Source organism: Xenopus tropicalis, chromosome 7 (assembly GCF_000004195.4).
Source record: "Xenopus tropicalis strain Nigerian chromosome 7, UCB_Xtro_10.0, whole genome shotgun sequence".
In the NCBI taxonomy this organism is placed as follows: domain Eukaryota; kingdom Metazoa; phylum Chordata; class Amphibia; order Anura; family Pipidae; genus Xenopus; species Xenopus tropicalis.
Window position 1 is genome coordinate 5,576,046 of NC_030683.2, and position 16,483 is coordinate 5,592,528.

A 16,483-nucleotide genomic window follows, 5' to 3' on the forward strand; every position below is an offset into this window, starting at 1 on the left:
CCCAGCCCAATAAATAGTGACTGTCTGTGGCACCTTACAGCCCCCCTGGCATTCCCAGTACCCAGAGGCACAAACAGCCCCCCCCCCAGCCCAATAAATAGTGACTGTCTGTGGCACCTTACAGCCCCCCTGGCATTCCCAGTACCCAGAGGCACAAAACAGCCCCCCCCAGCCCAAATAAATAGTGGACTGTCTGTGGCACCTTACAGCCCCCCTGGCATTCCCAGTACCCAGAGGCACAAACAGCCCCCCCCCCCCAGCCCCAATAAATAGTGACTGTCTGTGGCACCTTACAGCCCCCCTGGCATTCCCAGTACCCAGAGGCACAAACAGCCCCCCCCCCCAGCCCAATAAATAGTGACTGTCTGTGGCACCTTACAGCCCCCCTGGCATTCCCAGTACCCAGAGGCACAAACAGCCCCCCCCAGCCCAATAAATAGTGACTGTCTGTGGCACCTTACAGCCCCCCTGGCATTCCCAGTACCCAGAGGCACAAACAGCCCCCCCCCAGCCCAATAAATAGTGACTGTCTGTGGCACCTTACAGCCCCCCCTGGCATTCCAGTACCCAGAGGCACAAACAGCCCCCCCCCAGCCCAATAAATAGTGACTGTCTGTGGCACCTTACAGCCCCCCTGGCATTCCCAGTACCCAGAGGCACAAGCAGCCCCCCCCAGCCCAATAAATAGTGACTGTCTGTGGCACCCTTACAGCCCCCCTGGCATTCCCAGTACCCAGAGGCACAAACAGCCCCCCCCCCCCCAGCCCAATAAATAGTGACTGTCTGTGGCACCTTACAGCCCCCCTGGCATTCCCAGTACCCAGAGGCACAAACAGCCCCCCCGCCAGCCCAATAAATAGTGGACTGTCTGTGGCACCTTACAGCCCCCCTGGGCATTCCCAGTACCCCAGAGGCAACAAAACAGCCGCCCCCCCAGCCCAAATAAATAGTGACTGTCTGTGGCACCTTACAGCCCCCCTGGCATTCCCAGTACCCAGAGGCACAAGCAGCCCCCCCCCAGCCCAATAAATAGTGACTGTCTGTGGCACCTTACAGCCCCCCTGGCATTCCCAGTACCCAGAGGCACAAACAGCCCCCCCCCAGCCCAATAAATAGTGACTGTCCTGTGGCACCTTACAGCCCCCCTGGCATTCCCAGTACCCAGAGGCACAAACAGCCCCCCCCCAGCCCAATAAATAGTGACTGTCTGTGGCACCTTACAGGCCCCCCTGGCATTCCCAGTACCCCAGAGGCACAAACAGCCCCCCCCCCCAGCCCAATAAATAGTGACTGTCTGTGGCACCTTACAGCCCCCCTGGCATTCCCAGTACCCAGAGGCACAAACAGCCCCCCAGCCAAATAAAATAGTGACTGTCTGTGGCACCTTACAGCCCCCTGGCATCCCAGTACCCAGAGCACAACAGCCCCCCCAGCCCAATAAATAGTGACTGTCTGTGGCACCGTTACAGCCCCCCTGGCATTCCCAGTACCCAGAGGCACAAACAGCCCCCCCCCAGCCCAATAAATAGTGACTGTCTGTGGCACCTTACAGCCCCCCTGGCATTCCCAGTACCCAGAGACACAAACAGCCCCCCCAGCCCAATAAATAGTGACTGTCTGTGGCACCTTAACAGCCCCCTGGCATTCCCAGTACCCAGAGGCACAAACAGCCCCCCCCCCAGCCCAATAAATAGTGACTGTCTGTGGCACCTTACAGCCCCCCTGGCATTCCCAGTACCCAGAGGCACAAACAGCCCCCCCAGCCCAATAAATAGTGACTGTCTGTGGCACCTTACAGCCCCCCTGGCATTCCCAGTACCCAGAGGCACAACAGCCCCCCCCCCAGCCCAATAAATAGTGACTGTCTGTGGCACCTTACAGCCCCCCTGGCATTCCCCAGTACCCAGAGGCACAAACAGCCCCCCCAGCCCCAAATAAATAGTGACTGTCTGTGCCAACCTTACAGCCCCCCTGGCATTCCCAGTACCCCAGAGGCACAAACAGCCCCCCAGCCCAATAAATAGTGACTGTCTGTGGCACCTTACAGCCCCCTGGCATTCCCAGTACCCAGAGGCACAAACAGCCCCCCCCAGCCCAATAAATAGTGACTGTCTGTGGCACCTTACAGCCCCCCTGGCATTCCCAGTACCCAGAGGCACAAACAGCCCCCCCAGCCCAATAAATAGTGACTGTCTGTGGCACCTTACAGCCCCCCTGGCATTCCCAGTACCCAGAGGCACAAACAGCCCCCCCAGCCCCAATAAATAGTGACTGTCTGTGCACCTTACAGCCCCCCTGGCATTCCCAGTACCCAGAGGCACAAACAGCCCCCCCCCAGCCCAATAAATAGTGACTGTCTGTGGCACCTTACAGCCCCCTGGCATTCCCAGTACCCAGAGGCACAAACAGCCCCCCAGCCTAATAAATAGTGACTGTCTGTGGCACCTTACAGCCCCCCCGGCATTCCCAGTACCCAGAGGCACAAACAGCCCCCCCCCCAGCCCAATAAATAGTGACTGTCTGTGGCACCTTTACAGCCCCCCTGGAAATCCCAGTACCCAGAGGCACAAACAGCCCCCCAGCCCAATAAATAGTGACTGTCTGTGGCACCTTACAGCCCCCCCGGCATTCCCAGTACCCAGAGGCACAAACAGCCCCCCCCCCAGCCCAATAAATAGTGACTGTCTGTGGCACCTTACAGCCCCCTGGCATTCCCAGTACCCAGAGGCACAAACAGCCCCCCAGCCCAATAAATAGTGACTGTCTGTGGCACCTTACAGCCCCCCTGGCATTCCCAGTACCCAGAGGCACAAACAGCCCCCCCCAGCCCAATAAATAGTGACTGTCTGTGGCACCTTACAGCCCCCTGGCATTCCCAGTACCCAGAGGCACAAACAGCCCCCCAGCCCAAATAAATAGTGACTGTCTGTGGCACCTTACAGCCCCCCTGGCATTCCCAGTACCCAGAGGCACAAACAGCCCCCCCCAGCCCAATAAATAGTGACTGTCTGTGGCACCTTACAGCCCCCCTGGCATTCCCAGTACCCAGAGACACAAACAGCCCCCCAGCCCAATAAATAGTGACTGTCTGTGGCACCTTACAGCCCCCCTGGCATTCCCAGTACCCAGAGGCACAAACAGCCCCCCCCCCCAGCCCAATAAATAGTGACTGTCTGTGGCACCTTACAGCCCCCCTGGCATTCCCAGTACCCAGAGGCACAAACAGCCCCCCCAGCCCAATAAATAGTGACTGTCTGTGGCACCTTACAGCCCCCCTGGCATTCCCAGTACCCAGAGGCACAAACAGCCCCCCCCCCCAGCCCAATAAATAGTGACTGTCTGTGGCACCTTACAGCCCCCCTGGCATTCCCAGTACCCAGAGGCACAAACAGCCCCCCCAGCCCAATAAATAGTGACTGTCTGTGCCACCTTACAGCCCCCTGGCATTCCCAGTACCCAGAGGCACAAACAGCCCCCCCAGCCCAATAAATAGTGACTGTCTGTGGCACCTTACAGCCCCCCTGGCATTCCCAGTACCCAGAGGCACAAACAGCCCCCCCAGCCCAATAAATAGTGACTGTCTGTGGCACCTTACAGCCCCCCTGGCATTCCCAGTACCCAGAGGCACAAACAGCCCCCCCAGCCCAATAAATAGTGACTGTCTGTGGCACCTTACAGCCCCCCTGGCATTCCCAGTACCCAGAGACACAAACAGCCCCCCAGCCCAATAAATAGTGACTGTCTGTGGCACCTTACAGCCCCCCTGGCATTCCAGTACCCAGAGGCACAAACAGCCCCCCCCCAGCCCAATAAATAGTGACTGTCTGTGGCACCTTACAGCCCCCTGGCATTCCCAGTACCCAGAGGCACAAACAGCCCCCCCAGCCTAATAAATAGTGACTGTCTGTGGCACCTTACAGCCCCCCCGGCATTCCCAGTACCCAGAGGCACAAACAGCCCCCCCCCAGCCCAATAAATAGTGACTGTCTGTGGCACCTTACAGCCCCCTGGAAATCCCAGTACCCAGAGGCACAAACAGCCCCCCCAGCCCAATAAATAGTGACTGTCTGTGGCACCTTACAGCCCCCCGGCATTCCCAGTACCCAGAGGCACAAACAGCCCCCCCCCAGCCCAATAAATAGTGACTGTCTGTGGCACCTTACAGCCCCCCTGGCATTCCCAGTACCCAGAGGCACAAACAGCCCCCCAAGCCCAATAAATAGTGACTGTCTGTGGCACCTTACAGCCCCCCTGGCATTCCCAGTACCCAGAGGCACAAACAGCCCCCCAGCCCAATAAATAGTGACTGTCTGTGGCACCTTACAGCCCCCCTGGCATTCCCAGTACCCAGAGGCACAAACAGCCCCCCCAGCCCAATAAATAGTGACTGTCTGTGGCACCTTACAGCCCCCCTGGCATTCCCAGTACCCAGAGGCACAAAACAGCCCCCCCCCCCAGCCCAATAAATAGTGACTGTCTGTGGCACCTTAACAGCCCCCTGGCATTCCCAGTACCCACAGGCACAAAACAGCCCCCAGCCAAATAAATAGTGACTGTCTGTGGCACCTTACAGCCCCTGGCATTCCCAGTACCCACAGGCACAAACAGCCCCCCCAGCCCAATAAATAGTGACTGTCTGTGGCACCTTACAGCCCCCTGGCATTCCCAGTACCCAGAGGCACAAACAGCCCCCCCAGCCAAATAAATAGTGACTGTCTGTGGCACCTTACAGCCCCCCTGGCATTCCCAGTACCCAGAGGCACAAACAGCCCCCCCAGCCCAATAAATAGTGACTGTCTGTGGCACCTTACAGCCCCCCTGGCATTCCCAGTACCCAGAGGCACAAACAGCCCCCCCCCCAGCCCAATAAATAGTGACTGTCTGTGGCACCTTACAGCCCCCCTGGCATTCCCAGTACCCAGAGGCACAAACAGCCCCCCCCCCCAGCCCAATAAATAGTGACTGTCTGTGGCACCTTACAGCCCCCTGGCATTCCCAGTACCCAGAGGCACAAACAGCCCCCCAGCCAAATAAATAGTGACTGTCTGTGGCACCTTACAGCCCCCCTGGCATTCCCAGTACCCAGAGACACAAACAGCCCCCCCAGCCCAATAAATAGTGACTGTCTGTGGCACCTTACAGCCCCCCTGGCATTCCCAGTACCCAGAGGCACAAACAGCCCCCCCCCCAGCCCAAATAAATAGTGACTGTCTGTGGCACCTTACAGCCCCCCTGGCATTCCCAGTACCCAGAGACACAAACAGCCCCCCCAGCCCAATAAATAGTGACTGTCTGTGGCACCTTACAGCCCCCCTGGCATTCCCAGTACCCAGAGGCACAAACAGCCCCCCCCCCCCAGCCCAATAAATAGTGACTGTCTGTGGCACCTTACAGCCCCCCTGGCATTCCCAGTACCCAGAGGCACAAACAGCCCCCCCAGCCCAATAAATAGTGACTGTCTGTGGCACCTTACAGCCCCCCTGGCATTCCAGTACCCAGAGGCACAAACAGCCCCCCCCAGCCCAATAAATAGTGACTGTCTGTGGGCACCTTACAGCCCCCCTGGCATTCCCAGTACCCCAGAGGCACAAACAGCCCCCCAGCCCAATAAATAGTGACTGTCTGTGGCACCTTACAGCCCCCCTGGCATTCCCAGTACCCAGAGGCACAAGCAGCCCCCCCCCAGCCCAATAAATAGTGACTGTCTGTGGCACCTTACAGCCCCCCTGGCATTCCCAGTACCCAGAGGCACAAACAGCCCCCCAGCCCAATAAATAGTGACTGTCTGTGGCACCTTACAGCCCCCCTGGCATTCCCAGTACCCAGAGGCACAAACAGCCCCCCCCAGCCCAATAAATAGTGACTGTCTGTGGCACCTTACAGCCCCCCTGGCATTCCCAGTACCCAGAGGCACAACAGCCCCCCCCCAGCCCAATAAATAGTGACTGTCTGTGGCACCTTACAGCCCCCTGGCATTCCCAGTACCCTGAGGCACAAACAGCCCCCCCCAGCCCAATAAATAGTGACTGTCTGTGGCACCTTAAGCCCCCCCGGCATTCCCAGTACCCAGAGGCACAAACAGCCCCCCCCCCAGCCCAATAAATAGTGACTGTCTGTGGCACCTTACAGCCCCCCTGGAAATCCCAGTACCCAGAGGCACAAACAGCCCCCCCAGCCCAATAAATAGTGACTGTCTGTGGCACCTTACAGCCCCCCCGGCATTCCCAGTACCCAGAGGCACAAACAGCCCCCCCCCAGCCCAATAAATAGTGACTGTCTGTGGCACCTTACAGCCCCCCTGGCATTCCCAGTACCCAGAGGCACAAACAGCCCCCAAGCCCAATAAATAGTGACTGTCTGTGGCACCTTACAGCCCCCCTGGCATTCCCAGTACCCAGAGGCACAAACAGCCCCCCCAGCCCAATAAATAGTGACTGTCTGTGGCACCTTACAGCCCCCCTGGCATTCCCAGTACCCAGAGGCACAAACAGCCCCCCAGCCCAATAAATAGTGACTGTCTGTGGCACCTTACAGCCCCCCTGGCATTCCCAGTACCCAGAGGCACAAACAGCCCCCCCAGCCCAATAAATAGTGACTGTCTGTGGCACCTTACAGCCCCCCTGGCATTCCCAGTACCCAGAGGCACAAACAGCCCCCCCAGCCCAATAAATAGTGACTGTCTGTGGCACCTTACAGCCCCCCTGGCATTTGCCCCCCCTGGTACCTGAGTGCAGTAAAACATTAACAATGGAAAACAAATGACATTCAATTTAAAAATGACTTTCCCTTTAATCGTGACATACAGGGTTGCCCCTTGATATACTGTATGTATGTATGTTTGTACATATACGTCTCCTTGCGCCGTATCCTATAGTAACTGTCCATCTGGGTACATTCAGGGGCGTGTCCCCAGCGAGTAGCCAATCAGGCTGCAGGTCCCAGTCGATACAAGGGGATGTGTTCCGTCTGTTGATTGGCCGACAAGTCATTGCGCTGAAGCCCATCGACACAAAGGTATTTCGTTTCATTATGATTTAGAGCTTTATGGATTTAGGATTTTACCTTTATAGCTTTTCTAATGGAAAGTCCCATCCTGTAGATGATATAATTCGCATTATAGACGTAACGAGGGCCAGATGTGCTCCTTGTGCTCAATTTCTGTCTTATTAACCCTTTGTGTCTTTCTCTATCAGGTGTGCGATGCCCCGGCGACTACCTGGCACGGGACTGGCCAATCACCAGGCAGAACCCAGTCCTTGAAAAGGAAACAAAAGAGAATTATTATAATTATCCTTTATTTATAGAATATTACAGAACGTGTTCATCATTTGCATCAGCGCCGGCCCCAAAGGGGCTTCCAAACTAACATCATTGGCTCCCATTCATTATGGGCTAAATTCCCAAAGGAAACCGACAACAAAAAGGGGTTAAAATAATAATCTACCCCCTACTGTAAATGATAAGGATATTAGCAGTCACTGAGGGGTTCTGTGCCCCCCATATAAAGGCACAAGGCTGCAGGCTGAGTTATACAGGGAACTCTGAGTATCACTCATGTATTATAAGGGATAATGTACCCCCTACTGTAAATGATAAGGATATTAGCAGTCACTGAGGGGTTCTGTGCCCCCCATATAAAGGCACAAGGCTGCAGGCTGAGTTATACAGGGAACTCTGAGTATCACTTATGTATTATAAGGGATAATGTACCCCCTACTGTAAATGATAAGGATATTAGCAGTCACTGAGGGGTTCTGTGCCCCCCATATAAAGGCACAAGGCTGCAGGCTGAGTTATACAGGGAACTCTGAGTATCACTCATGTATTATAAGGGATAATGTACCCCTACTGTAAATGATAAGGATATTAGCAGTCACTGAGGGGTTCTGTGCCCCCCATATAAAGGCACAAGGCTGCAGGCTGAGTTATACAGGGAACTCTGAGTATCACTCATGTATTATAAGGCATAATGTACCCCCTACTGTAAATGATAAGGATATTAGCAGTCACTGAGGGGTTCTGTGCCCCCCATATAAAGGCACAAGGCTGCAGGCTGAGTTATACAGGGAACTCTGAGTATCACTCATGTATTATAAGGCATAATGTACCCCCTACTGTAAATGATAAGGATATTAGCAGTCACTGAGGGGTTCTGTGCCCCCCATATAAAGGCACAAGGCTGCAGGCTGAGTTATACAGGGAACTCTGAGTATCACTCATGTATTATAAGGGATAATGTACCCCCTACTGTAAATGATAAGGATATTAGCAGTCACTGAGGGGCTCTGTGCCCATATAAAGGCACAAGGCTGCAGGCTGAGTTATACAGGGAACTCTGAGTATCACTCATGTATTATAAGGGATAATGTACCCCCTACTGTAAATGATAAGGATATTAGCAGTCACTGAGGGGTTCTGTGCCCCCCATATAAAGGCACAAGGCCGCAGGCTGAGTTATACAGGGAACTCTGAGTATCACTCATGTATTATAAGGCATAATGTACCCCCTACTGTAAATGATAAGGATATTAGCAGTCACTGAGGGGTTCTGTGCCCCCCATATAAAGGCACAAGGCTGCAGGCTGAGTTATACAGGGAACTCTGAGTATCACTCATGTATTATAAGGGATAATGTACCCCCTACTGTAAATGATAAGGATATTAGCAGTCACTGAGGGGCTCTGTGCCCATATAAAGGCACAAGGCTGCAGGCTGAGTTATACAGGGAACTCTGAGTATCACTCATGTATTATAAGGGATACTGTACCCCCTACTGTAAATGATAAGGATATTAGCAGTCACTGAGGGGTTCTGTGCCCATATAAAGGCACAAGGCTGCAGGCTGAGTTATACAGGGAACTCTGAGTATCACTCATGTATTATAAGGGATAATGTACCCCCTACTGTAAATGATAAGGATCATCGTTTATTCATATTTTTCAACAGGGGGTATCCGGAGAAATGACAACAAGAAAATATAATATAAAATGGCCCCTTTATTGGAGCTCCCTATAGATCCTCTCAGGTCCCTGCCTGTGTTTCAGATGAGGGGTGGGCGTGTCCTAAATTTCCCTGCCAGCAGCACAGTAGGAGGGGGAGCAGCCAATCACAGCCCTGCAGTCACACAAGCAAAACCAACGGGAAATGTCACCTGTTTTTTCCTGCTTGTGGAATAGTTTCCCTTTGCCGTGACTGTTACATAATCCTCTCTCATTGGGCTCCTATCAGTTTCCATTGGGCAGTGTCGGGCCCTGCGATTGGCCCAGCTCCTTGTTGGGAGAATCCATTAGTCTCTGAGCCTTTAAAGAAGACCCACAAATACAAAGCTGTATAATAAAAATTAAACATGAAACCTAAATTATTTTTTTAATTAAATCATCTATACCTGTTATAAATGTGTTTAAAAATCTGAGCTGTCAATCATATATTGCCTGCCCTGCCTCTATGCCGAAGGCATAGAGGCGGGGCAGGCAATATATGATTGACAGCTCAGATTTTTAATTATAATAACTTTCACTTTCCTAGATATTAATAAGATGGTGAATGTATAAGATTTGGGGCCTTAATAACAGTGTTCCCAAAATGGCGCCGCCCTGCTGGCTGTGACTGTAAACTCCAAGAGCAAAGGGAAAAAAAACAAAATAAATTTATACGGTGTAAGTAACATTTATTTTGCTCAACTAACCTGATAGAAAAGGATTTTGAAATTATTTCTTTGGGTGACAGTTCCCCTTTAAACCCATAACCCCTAAGCGGTGCCACTGACCCCCTTTTCTCCGGCCTATGGAAGGGGGGGCGAGTGGTGATTTGCGGTTGTGGCTTTATCTATGAAGCCTGGCCAAGGGCCCCGTGTAATGGATAGCCTGTAATTTTACGCCCGCGGTGGGGGGGGATAAAAAATTGCTTTTTTGCAGCCGGACAATTAGGGCCTCCGGTTAGATTGCTCTAAAGCCAAGTTTTTGGCTGGGAATCATGTTCCTCGGCGGAGGGAGATTGGCTGCGAGGAGAGGATAATCCGGGGGCTATTACACTAAGTGGGATGAGAGGCCGGGGCATGAGCGGCGGCAGATTGCTTGTCTTACCGCTCGCAGGCGGATTTGCTTCCCTGGATTTGGGGGGGGGGGGGGAGTGACAATGCGCCGGCTGTTCCTTAATAACCTGGAAACATCTCGCCATCTCGGGCCGACGTGTAAAGTCAGAATGGGAATTGGAACACTCTGCTGTCACTTAGAGAGAATTATATGGAGTGCGGGGGGGGCGCCGTCATGGTTAAAGGGGAACTTTGCCTAATGAAAAGTAACACCGGGTGTAAATGTGGCTGCTATCGTGTTGGTTGCCTGGTTCTGACTCTTGAAACAATGTAGGAAAAAAAACAGGTGTGACTTCTGCCGCACTAGAGTCGGAACCGGCAGTGCAGAGAATACTAATAGCAAAGCAGGCACTGGTGTCACTAAGAATTTCCAACCCGCGGCCCCTCCTGCTGTTATTAACCCATATCAGCCCCCAGCAAGAAACACTTTTACTCCCCCTGTAAGCTGCCATCACAGTGCTCTAGCCCCACCCACTGCTGGAATTACTGACTCCCTGCCCCTCCCCCTGTAAGCTTCCATCACAGTGCTCTAGCCCCACCCACTGCTGGAATTACTGACTCCCTGCCCCTCCCCCTGTAAGCTTCCATCACAGTGCTCTAGCCCCACCCACTGCTGGAATTACTGACTCCCTGCCCCTCCCCCTGTAAGCTTCCATCACAGTGCTCTAGCCCCACCCACTGCTGGAATTATTGACTCCCTGCCCCTCCCCCTGTAAGCTTCCATCACAGTGCTCTAGCCCCACCCACTGCTTGAATTATTGACTCCCTGCCCCTCCCCCTATAAGATCCACTACAGTGTTCTAGCCCCACCCACTGCTTGAATTATTGACTCCCTGCCCCTCCCCCTATAAGATCCACTACAGTGTTCTAGCCCCACCCACTGCTGGAATTACTGACTCCCTGCCACTCCCCCTGTAAGTTCCAATCAGAGTGTTCTAGCCCCACCCACTGCTTGAATGACAGACTCCCTGCCCCTCCCCTATAAGCTCCCATCAGTATGCCCCCCCAGCTCACTACTTAAGTTAAACAAATAAATACTGAAGACCAATGAAAAAGTTGCTTTCAGTCGGACCCTCTATAATTCACTAGTAGTTAATGAACTTCCCCTTTAAACCCTCCATACACACTGACATTAACCCTGAGTGGCCCAGGCCACATAACGCACAGGAGCCGCTTGGGCGCCCAATTCACACATTTTTTTATTTTTTTAATTCTTTATATTAATTGCAAGCAGATTATTGCAGTGAGGCCCCCGGACCTGCCCGGAATCTCCGCCCATTACAGCAAATGATTACTTTCCCCCCATTCCTGCACTTTTCTATATTTCTTAACGACTTAATAACCGGGTTCCAGGAATATAAATCCCCCCTGCGCCTTATGTGCCCTTTATCCTCCCCGTATACATTAGGGACGTGTTCAAAAGGCAAGTAAAACCTATTTAGTCTGGTTCTGAGGTTCAACTGCCATGTGGTTGCTATGGTCACTTCCCTAGCAACCAAGCACGGTTTAATAGAAGAGGGACTGAACAGTACGATAAATAATAACAAATACTAATACAAACCGCAGTCAAATCCCTGTTTGTTTAAGGAGAACGTCTCCTTTATTCAGGTCCGTGGCCCTAGAAGTACAGGGCCCCTATGTTCTGTTATCCGGGGACTGGGCCCCGTCCAATCACAATAATCGATGGCTACTCAGGCCTCCGCTAAGCAGAATTATCTGTAGGGAATATATGGATTATATAATAAAAACAATATATTTGATGCAAGTTCACAGAATCAGGATACTGTATATGATCTATTATATATATATACACAGGTATGGGACCCATTATCCAGAATGTAGGGGTCTTTCCGTAATTCAGATCTCCTACCTTAAGTCTACTAAAAAAAAAGTATTTAAACAGTAATTAAACCCAATAGGGCTGTTCTGCCCCCAATAAGGGGTAATTATATCTTAGTTGGGATCAAGTACAGGTACTGTTTTATTATTACAGAGAAAAGGGAATCATTTAACCATTAAATAAACCCAATAGGGCTGTTCTGCCCCCAATAAGGGGTAATTATATCTTAGTTGGGATCAAGTACAGGTACTGTTTTATTATTACAGAGAAAAGGGAATCATTTAACCATGAAATAAACCCAATAGGGCTGTTCTGCCCCCAATAAGGGGTAATTATATCTTAGTTGGGATCAAGTACAGGTACTGTTTTATTATTACAGAGAAAAGGGAATCATTTAACCATGAAATAAACCCAATAGGGCTGTTCTGCCCCAATAAGGGGTAATTATATCTTAGTTGGGATCAAGTACAGGTACTGTTTTATTATTACAGAGAAAAGGGAATCATTTAACCATGAAATAAACCCAATAGGGCTGTTCTGCCCCAATAAGGGGTAATTATATCTTAGTTGGGATCAAGTACAGGTACTGTTTTATTATTACAGAGAAAAGGGAATCATTTAACCATGAAATAAACCCAATAGGGCTGTTCTGCCCCCAATAAGGGGTAATTATATCTTAGTTGGGATCAAGTACAGGTACTGTTTTATTATTACAGAGAAAAGGGAATCATTTAACCATGAAATAAACCCAATAGGGCTGTTCTGCCCCCAATAAGGGGTAATTATATCTTAGTTGGGATCAAGTACAGGTACTGTTTTATTATTACAGAGAAAAGGGAATCATTTAACCATTAAATAAACCCAATAGGGCTGTTCTGCCCCCAATAAGGGGTAATTATATCTTAGTTGGGATCAAGTACAGGTACTGTTTTATTATTACAGAGAAAAAGGGAATCATTTATAAAATGTCAATTATTTGATTAAAATGGAGTGTATGGGAGATGGCCTTTCTGAATAATGGGTTTCCAGATAAGGGGTCCAATACCTGTGTATGTATATGTATCTATCTCTCTATCTATCTATCTATCTATATACATACAATATAGAGTGCTCCCACAACCTCTTTTTGTGTATTTATCTATATACATATATCTATATATCTATATATATATATATATATATATATATATATATATATATATATATATATATATCTATAATATCTATATCTATATATATAGATATATATATATATATATTTACATAACTATCTATCATCTATATATATATATAAACAAACACACATATAGATATTATTAGCTTACACTGGAGTTCCCAGCAGCCTTTGGGCACACTCCAGAATGACCCAGTTGCCCCAAGTGTAAATTCAGGGGGCTTTATAGCCTCAGGCTTATTGATAGATATTTCCTCCCAGTACATATGAGATATTAGTAGGAAGTTTGGCCATAGGATCAGGACTCTATTTAGGTTGGGTGTTGCCCTGGGCAAATCTCTGGCCGACCCCTAGTCTGGCAATGTCCCCTCTGATTGGTCATTGGCTGTATGAGGCCCTTAGTGGTGGTGCTGGGCCAATAGTGTACAATATGTGTCAATACAAAGTTTATATCTTAAAAATTAAAGATAGATTCATTGGAAAATTTCTCTCCGCGTCATTTGGATGCGTCTGTCTCCTTTCAGACGCAGCGACTCTATCACTATGTAGAAGTTCACGATTTTGCAAACGAAGTTGAGGCCTCCCATTGTGTGTGTTGTATCTGATATTTAGGGATAATTCGCCTAAGTTGTTGCTCATTTCATAAGGAACGCAAATGCCGAGTAGTAAAAGGTTATAGCGAATAGCGAGTATTTATGAACATATTGCGCGGCGCTATTGGGCTGGGACTGACCAGGGGACGGGGCTCTGTGTTTCCCAGATGTTCAAGGTGATTCCAAGGTCAAAAGGGGGATTTGTGAATGAAGGCCAGGGGGCAGCACATGGGGAGGGGGGGGCATTTGGGAATAGAGAGATGTGTGTTACTGCCAGGTGTTTTATTGCTTATTATTTGCACAAACATTGGGAGTGAGAAAGATCCGATTGTACGACAGCAAGGAGAAACGGGGAGAAAACCCTGATATTTCCATTTCAAATATATAATGTAAAAAAATATAGAACGAATTCATGGGGATCGCTGGAAATTGTTTCGTTCGAACGGACCGAACAGCAGCTTCAATATAAAACGATTTGTCGTATAAATGATTTACAAAATCGCTACTCATGTTGTGAACACTCTCGCCCACTTATAACTGAACGAATAAATTCAACGTTATTTCTCTGAAAGAAAATCTGTCGCAGATGCCTCAAAAAAATCGTGTCTACCATCAAAATGTGTTCTTTTAAAATTCAAACAAGAAAGACAAAGATCAGTTGTAAAATTGTTAAATAATAATGATATCAAATTCAAATAAAAAAAACGAAAGGAAATGAATCTATTAAGCGAAAAACAGATTAATCAAAAATATAATTTACAGATCGTCAGATGAGTTTTCCGGTCGACCGATTTCTACAACCCGAACAAAATAAAAAACAATATTGTATTAGCCCGGTATAAATTCTATAAATTGCAGTTAATTCTGCTGCCCCGGGTATTTGTCAAAAATAAACTAGAATGTATCGTTTGCGATTTGTTGCGATTTCTTTGTTTCTTCCCCAAAGAAAAGAATTCAGTTTATCAACAATTATTTCTTATGACACGAAGGCAAATGCCTTCGTGTCATAAGAAATAATTGTTGATAAACTGAATTCATTTATTTGGGTAAAAGCCCCGATATTTCGTCCTTTGTCTCATGTTTTATATTTTATATTTACATGTGTTTTTATTTTAAGATATGAAAAGAATCCGAAAAAATAAATCTTTCGCTTTTTGACTTCGAAGGGAAATAGTTAAAAAAAAATAGATATTTTATTTTATTTATTGAAACGAATTTAGGATTAAATGCGGGTTATTTTATTGGTGTCGGCGAATGTAACTCGGGACAAAATACTAAATAATTATTTCTGAAATTTGACTTTATTTTCATTATTTTGGGGGGATTTGAGGATTCAGACAGAAAGGTTCCAATTAGGCGACAATTAAGTGTGAAATGTAATAATTCCCTAATGGGACAGACACCAATACACCGAATTATCAGTAGTTTATGTTCCTCTGCTCTTCACTAGGGAAAGTTTCATGGCAAATTTATACCGATAATTTGGAAATCGCTGACAAAAACTTGAGAGGATTTTAATGAATGTAATTAGTGATGGATTTGTAGAACAAATATGGCTCCCAATAACCCCCCCCCCCCCCCCCTATGGCTACAGGAGTCTATGGCTCCGGGTTGGGGCAGATTTTGTAGTTGTTTTGTGCGGAGAATTATCCCTGGGAATAAGGTGATCAGCGCCCCATGGTAATTACTATTAATTATAATAATGCGGATATTAATTAATATGTTTGAAAGGTATAACCCCGCCCATAGAGAGTGGGGAGTGCGGGGGGGTAAGTACCAGTAGGGCTGTCGGGCACCCCCGGCTCTCATTACTACAGGCGCTTGGTGAGGGGTCAGGGGCACTGAGTGAGTGTGAGTGTGGGAGTGAGTGTGAGTGCAGACTGGGGTGGGTGAGTTACACAGACTGAGGGATACACTGGAGACACCGGATGATAAGGTCTCAGCAGCACCATTGGGAAATCTCTCTTCGTCCTCATCTCTTCCCCCCAGTGTCTGTCTCTCTACCCCCCAATGTCTGTCTCTCTACCCCCCAATGTCTGTCTCTCTACCCCCAATGTCTGTCTCTCTATCCCCAATGTCTGTCTCTTTACCCCTAGTGTCTGTCTCTCTGCCCCCAGTGTTTGTCTCTCTACCCCCAATGTCTGTCTCTCTACCCCATGTCTGTCTCTTTACCCCCAATGTCTGTCTCTCTGCCCCCAGTGTTTGTCTCTCTACCCCCAATGTCTGTCTCTCTACCCCATGTCTGTCTCTCTACCCCCAGTGTCTGTGTCTCTACCCCCAGTGTCTGTCTCTTTACCCCCAATGTCTGTCTCTCTACCCCATGTCTGTCTCTCTACCCCCAGTGTCTGTGTCTCTACCCCCAGTGTCTGTCTCTCTACCCCAATGTCTGTCTCTCTACCCCATGTCTGTCTCTCTACCCCAATGTATGTCTCTCTACCCCATGTCTGTCTCTCTACCCCATGTCTGTCTCTCTACCCCAATGTATGTCTCTCTACCCCATGTCTGTCTCTCTACCCCAATGTATGTCTCTCTACCCCATGTCTGTCTCTGTACCCCAATGTATGTCTCTCTACCCCATGTCTGTCTCTCTACCCCCAATGTCTGTCTCTCTATCCCCCAATGTCTGTCTCTCTATCCCCCAATGTCTGTCTCTTTACTCCAGTGTCACTCCATCCTCATTTCTGTATGTCTAACCCCATAGCTGTTTCATGTCCCTCTCTCCCCTTGTGTCTATCCCTTTCTACTTATACACACTCACACTCACACTCCCACTCACACACATACAC